Source organism: Triturus cristatus, chromosome 12, assembly GCF_964204655.1.
Source record: "Triturus cristatus chromosome 12, aTriCri1.1, whole genome shotgun sequence".
In the NCBI taxonomy this organism is placed as follows: Eukaryota; Metazoa; Chordata; class Amphibia; order Caudata; family Salamandridae; genus Triturus; species Triturus cristatus.
The window spans coordinates 450,232,238-450,239,168 of record NC_140595.1 but is presented as its reverse complement, the minus strand read 5'-3'; the positions used below and the strand labels follow the sequence as shown (position 1 = coordinate 450,239,168).

The 6,931-nt window shown below is 47.8% G+C and overlaps 1 pseudogene; it reads left to right on the top strand.

The window, feature by feature from the left end:
- Nucleotides 1-999, top strand: part of LOC146776083 (28S ribosomal RNA) — a 4,318-nt pseudogene extending 3,319 nt beyond the window's left edge.
- Nucleotides 1,000-6,931: the final 5,932 nt, after the last annotated feature.

Sequence of the window (6,931 nt, the reverse complement as noted above, 5' to 3'; positions counted from 1 at the left end):
TGACCCTATTGAGCTTGACTCTAGTCTGGCACTGTGAATAGACATGAGAGGTGTAGGATAAGTGGGAGGCCCTCGGGCCGCTGGTGAAATACCACTACTCTTATTGTTTTTTCACTTACCCGTGGGGCTCTCACTTCTGGCTCCAAGCGCCTGGCGAGCCAGGCATGACCCGCTCTGGGGACAGTGGCAGGTGGGGAGTTTGACTGGGGCGGTACACCTGTCAAACAATAACGCAGGTGTCCTAAGGAAAGCTCAGGGAGGACAGAAACCTCCCGCGGAGCAGAAGGGCAAAAGCTCGCTTGATCTCAATTTTCAGTATGAATACAGACTGTTAAAGCAGGGCCTCACGATTCTTCTGACTTTTTGGGTTTCAAGCAGGAGGTGTCAGAAAAGTTACCACAGGGATAACTGGCTTGTGGCAGCCAAGCGTTCATAGTGACGTCGCTTTTTGATCCTTCGATGTCAGCTCTTCCTATAATTCTGAAGCAGAATTCAGCAAGCGTTGGATTGTTTACCCACTAATAGGGAATATGAGCTGGGTTTAAACCGTCATGAGACAGGTTAGTTTTACCCCACTGATAATGTGTTGTTGCAATAGTAATCCTGCTCAGTACGAGAGGAACCGCAGGTTCAGACATTTGGTGTATGTGCTTGTCTGAGGAGCCAATGGGGCGAAGCTACCATCTGTGGGATTATGACTGAACGCCTCTAAGTCAAAATCCCCCCTAAACCGTAACGGTACCACAGTGCCATGGAGCCCCGGTTTGCCCTGGGATAGCTGGCCTCTTTCGGGGGGCAGTGCGTAGAGCCACTTGCCTGGGGACCAGAGCGCGGACGGAAGGGGGCCGCCTCCATCGCACTTAGTGAACCACATGTTTGTGGGGCACCCGGTGCTAAATCATTCGCAGATGACCTGATTCTGGGTCAGGGTTTTGTAAGTAGTAAAGCAGCTACCTCACTGTGATCTATTGAAAGTCATCCTGTGAGCCAAGCTTTTGTCTCTCCATGCATGGGTGCCCGCGGACGCCCTCCTCCACCACACCCAGGGGTGGGTCCCTCTGCCACCGGGCCAGCGGGAGGGATGCGGAGGGGGTAATGCGGGCCTGCGGGAGGCTGCCACCATCACGTGCCCTCTGGCATGGGTGTCTCCCCCTCCTGTCCCTGCCCCACTGGTGTGCGGGGACGGGGAGCCACCATCCCTTGCGGGTCGGCAGGGTGACCAGATGGCCTGGGCTGGCTGGGCCTCCCCTTCCCGCTGCTCCTAGGCAGCTCAAGCAGGGAGGTGAGCAGCAGCAGCCCCGGGGAAGGAGCCTCCCGAGAGGCTGCCTCAGAGCGCCTGTCCACCCTCGGCCTGGGTACGGCACCCTCCCGGGCCATCTGGGCGCTGGTTCGTCCTGGGCCATCTGGTTGCCTGGCTACACAACCAGATGGCCCTCCGTGCCGGGCAACCAGATGGCCCTGCAGGCCGGGTGACTGGATGGCCCTGCGGGCTGGGTGACCAGATGGCCAGCCTGCCAGCCGGCTGGGCTATCTCCAACTTTTGTCCTTCCCCAGAGTTCTGTAAGCCGCGAGGAAAACGCGTTCCCCGGGCAGGCCGGTGGGGAGAGGAAGTGGCATGGGCTTAACGCTCCTTGGTTCCAGCAGAGTGTCCGGGTGCTGGGGACGGGTGACGGGGTCCACCAGGGCCCTGGGAGGCTCTCCCCAGCCTGGCTAGGGTTCAGAAGCTGGGACTGGAACCGGGCCCGGGGCTCGTGCTCCGTCGGGCAGGCCCAGGGGCGCAGGATCCCCCCGTCCTGCAAGCCAGCCGAGGGCCAGGGCGCTGGGGACGGGGGTCCACTGGGGCCCGGGGAGGCTCTCTCCAGCCTGGCTAGGGTTCAGAAGCTGAGACCGGTTCCGGGGCTTGTGCTCCGTCCCAGGGTGTGGGAGCCCCCTGTCCTGCAAGCCGGCCGAGGGTCCAGGCACTGGGGACAGGGGTCCACCGGGGCCCAGGGAGGCTCTCCCCGACCTGGCTAGGGTTCCAAAGCTGTGACTGGGCCTGGGGCATGTGCTCCATCCCAGGGTGCAGAAGCCCCCCATCCTCTAAGCCAGCCGAGGGTCCGGGCACATGGGACAAGGGTCTGCCGGGGCCTCCCCGGCCTGGCTAGGGTTTGGAAGCTGGGACCGGGCCTGGGGCTCGTGCTCCCTCCCAGGGTCCAGGGTGCAGTTGCCCCCATCCCGCAAGCCAGCCGAGGGTCCGGGCGCTGGGGACAGGGGTCCACTGGGGCCCGGGGAGGCTCACCCCAGCCGGGCTAGAGTTCAGAAGCTGGGACCAGGCCCGGGGCTCGTGCTCCGTCCGGCGGGCCCCGGGATGCGGGAGCCCTGTCCTGCAAGCCAGCCGAGGGTCGGGCGCTGGGGAAGGGGTCCACCGGGGCCCGGGGAGGCTTTTCCTGGCCTGGCTGCTTTCAGAAGCAGGGGCCGGGGAGCGGGGGTGGCTGGCTTTATCCGCTTCGCTGGTGGAGTTTTCTGTCCACCCCTACAGCAGTCTGCTGTTTCACAAGGTGCACATCCACACAAAAGCTAGTTCCCTTCAATGCCAGTGTTTTTGTTGTTTATTTTTATATTAATATCAATTTAGTGTTACCTTTGTGTTTAAAGCCTGATGTGATAGCAAGACAATTCTGATGTGAACACAGGCTACATTCCATTTTTATCAGATCTCAGCTCCTGCCAATGTTGTTGTAAATTTGTGAGGGAGTGTATTGCTTTTCTGGTAGCTGCTATATACAGACTATCATATTGTGTCCATTTGAAACTGTTCAGACTTAAATTATTCTCTTTTTCCTTTCTCCCTTTTCCTTCTTTCTATTTTCTTCTTTCTTCCTGTTTCCTTTCTGTTACCTCCAACCCTTCTTTCTCTGTGTTTCTTCTCCCTTCTTTCTTTATTGTCCTTGCTTTCTTTCCTTTTTCCTTCTTTTTCCTTTTTTCTTTCATCCTTTTTTCCCTCTTTTTTCCCTTTTTTCTGTTTCTTTCTTAGTACTTCTTTCCTTTTTCTTTCCTTTTTTTCCTTTTACTTCTTTCTCTCTTTTTCCTTCTTGTCTTAATTTTCCTCCTTTCTTCCTTTTTTCTTCTTTCTCTTTTTTCTTTTATTTTCCTTGTTTATTTTTCCGTCTTGCCTTCTTTCTTTCTCTTTACTTCTTTTCTTCTTGCCTTCTTTTTTACTCCCTCCCTCTATTCCTTTTTCTTCTTTTTTTTCCTTCTTTTTTCCTCTTTTCTTTAATCATTGTTTCATTATCCTTCTTACCTTCTTTTTCTTTCTTTTTTCTTTCTTTTTGTTTGTTTGTTTCTCTTTCTTTCTTTCTCTGTCCTCCTTTTTCCTTTTTTCCTTTTTCATTGTCCTACATTCTTTTCTCTTACTTTTTAGTCTATTTGATTTATTGTTCTAACCAGATTTCGGCTGAACAAGGTACCCTTGTTATTAGCCTTCCCCAAGGGTTACTCACAGTCTGGTGCCCTAAAGCCTTGTCCTTGTGACAATTTTTGGGCTCAGGATACATTGCAAATTATCTTTTTTTCGAATGTTATATCCCTGGTGCAAAAAAATCATATTGATGCTATTTAGAAATGCTAACTTTTGGCAAGTTAGACCTGCATGATTATTTTTACAAATGCTTTCCTCCTCTATGGTGTGCTTCAGGGTTGCAGGTTTTCTGCTAGGGGGCTTAAGACTTAAGATGAAGATGTCCCAGCGGTAGTTATGTGACATTTATTTAAACATGGTAACGGCCTTATATGTATTACTGAGCACTTTTTAATGTGTAATTAAGTTTTTTTTTATTAAGCACTCCTTATTGTTGTATTTTACTTGCTGTATTTGATGTCCTTTCTGATACTTGCCGTTTGATTTCCTGTGATGAGTTTTAGTTCTATTTGCTAAGTGATTAATTCTAGTATACCCAATATTTGTATGATGGGGCCCTTTTAATGGACATGTGTAATTTCTTTCTTCTAATGTATTGGCTGTTTTTAAAATGTTTTCAAGTGGTTTTATCTGTTTGCTTTTATCGGCCGAATAAAGTATTTTTGACGTAACTATTTTTTCTTCTTGCCTTCTTTAGTTCATGTTTTTTCTTCTTTCATTCTTCCTTCTTTCCTTGTTTTTTCTTATTCCGTCTTTGTTGTTCCTTCTTTTCCTCTTCTTCCATTTTTTCCCAGACTGATTGACTTTTTTCCAGAAAGTGTTGTGCATTGTGGGAACTGTAGTCCTGCCTTCCACAAAGTTACAGACCACTACCGTAGTCTCTGATACCACCGGTCATCAAACTAACTTTCTGCTCTACGTACCGCTGCCAAGGATTGTTGGTTGCCAGTCCGGCAACCAATCCCTTTCACTTGATGCTGCACCTAGAAAGAACTCGATCCGACCTTCGAATGATGTCAGCAACCACCCCGTTGTTTGTGGTTTTGTATATTTTTCCCCCACAGTACAATTTAGCACCAGGGACAGCCAGGACAACTCTGCACTTAGGGTCCATGGGCCAGATAAAATTGAACAGACTGTCCTGGCTTGGTCCTGGGACCCACATTACCTTTACCCAGGAAGGGTACCATCAGGCTCGACGTGCAAGTGACCGATTGTCACTAGTCGGCCTTCCTATTGACCGCAATGATAAGGTTTCACTATAATATTCTGCACTGATTTTATATTGCTTCAAAAATCTATAATTTCAGTTATATACTTGCTATTCTATTCATTTTGGTGTCTAAATTACGATACAAATACACTCAGTTTTAAAAAGCTGGTTTTGGATTTCTCTTGAGTCATGTCAATTACTTATTGTACATGTTGGTAATATGAAAGGCTTAACACACGTTTCTCTAGTAAAGCCTGCCTTTTCTTTGCCGCAATAGCAGGACTGAGCTAAGGATTTATTGGTGTGAATCAAAGGACCATCTTTAGGGTGTTGTGATAATATTACATGGTGAGGTCTAACAACCATACAACATAATACTTCACTTTCCTACACCAGGGGTTCGCGCTCAGGTTAATTTAGTGATTTTAGTGACTTTTGTGGTTCACCCTGACAAGTCTTTTAGTTATTACTTAAGTTAAATCATCACTCACCCTTACCTAGTAGCCCAATGTAAGTGTTTGCCTACATAAAGAGAACACTTTGTATTCTACATTGAAAGTCTTCTTTAAATACAATTGAGTATTTTATGCACCATTTCCAAGACAAGAACCTGGAATAGAGGTGTTTATCTCATGCTGTAATACCTAACCCCAGGAAAATGTTATCTGGTGTGATAATTTAATCACTTCATAATTATTGAGAATTGTGTTTTTGCATCTTAGAGGATACAATAAATAGTTGCTGTTAGACCAGATATCCTTGGTGGGGTTTCAGACTTTTTGCTGTCATTCCTCCTGTTTTGTGAATTTTTGTTTGTTGGCTTTAGGACTCATGGTACTTTACCACTGCTTACCATTACTAAAGGGCTTGTCCTTTCTCCTTCAGACAAGGCAAAATCAGCGTAAATCCCCAGTGGTGCTACATGTACCCATGGCCTGTAAATTAAATGCTGCTTGTAGGTCTTCAGTACTCATTGTGCTACCCATCAAAGCAGCCTTTAAAATATATCTCAGGCATGCCACTGCAACCTGTAGAGCAGTTTTAAACTACAATTTTGACCTGGCAAAATAAAACTTTACTAGTCCTAAACGTCCTTTATAATACATATAAATGACCCCTAAAGTAAGCCTTTAAGGCTCATTGGTCAGGATGCATTGTATTTAAAAAAGTGCAACACGTGTACTTAAGGTTTACCTGTCCTGGCAGTGAAAGACACTTAAACTCATTTTTCGCTGTTGTAAGGCCTATTCCTCGCATTGGCTAACTCTGGGTTACCTTATTACATTTAATAAGTGATAACTTTGGTTGGGTAGAAGATAGAAATATATTGTTAGCGCTCAAATGAATTGTATTTTAAAATTCTCGTTAATGGTTTATTTGGATTTTAAGTCATGGTTCTGAAAATGTTACCTTTAGAAAATTTCCATTTTTTGGTCCCAACAATTTGTGCCTTCTGCCCGTGTCCTGGATCGCATGACTGGGATTAGCTCTGCTGTTGGGGATATGTGTAATGCTTCCAGACAGTAACAGAAAGGGGATTAGGTGTGGCTAGGATGGGCCATTCTGGTAGGATGACTGGAGGGAGGTGAACCCAGCCCCACTTACACTTCAAAAGGCTTTGCCTCCTGCGCACATAATGGAATCTAACAACAGGCCTACTTCAACTTTGTCATACCCAGACCGTTTGGAGCCTTAAGACGGGGAAGTTACGATCTTTTCAGAACCAAATGTGGGGGTAGGACAGGGAGTTTCCCCACGCAAAGGCTGGCACCAGGTATAAATATTGGTCCTCTAGAGCCACTCGTGAAAATACTTCTGAGTATGTAAAATTTCAGAAAAAGGACTGCCCTGCTGCTTAAAGGTCTCCATTGCAGTCTGCGATTGAAGACTGGGGCTGCTTCCTTAATCCCAGGCTAACAAGACTGACTTCAAGGATCAGTTGCCTGTGAGATACAGGGACATAACAAGCTTCAGAGGCCTCTCTGCAACTGCTCGTCTGATCTGCTGCAACTGGATCTACCTGGACCTGCAATTGGACCTTCCTGAGCATCGCAGGCCTCTGCTGGAGTGAATCCCTAATCCCCTAGAGGCGCTTCCCCAGTTCCTGGAGCCTTGGCCAGCAGCAGAGTGTACTCTTCCTCAAATTTGGGATCCTCCCTACTGGGAATGGGCCCAATTATACCATGTCTCTGCTGACCACATCCGACTACCAGTACCAAGTTCCGATGAGACCAGCTATTCATGCCACCAGCGACGATGGGCAACGCAAGACCTGCACTTCATGCTACAGCATTGACAACCCAAGAAGACTGCCAATGCGA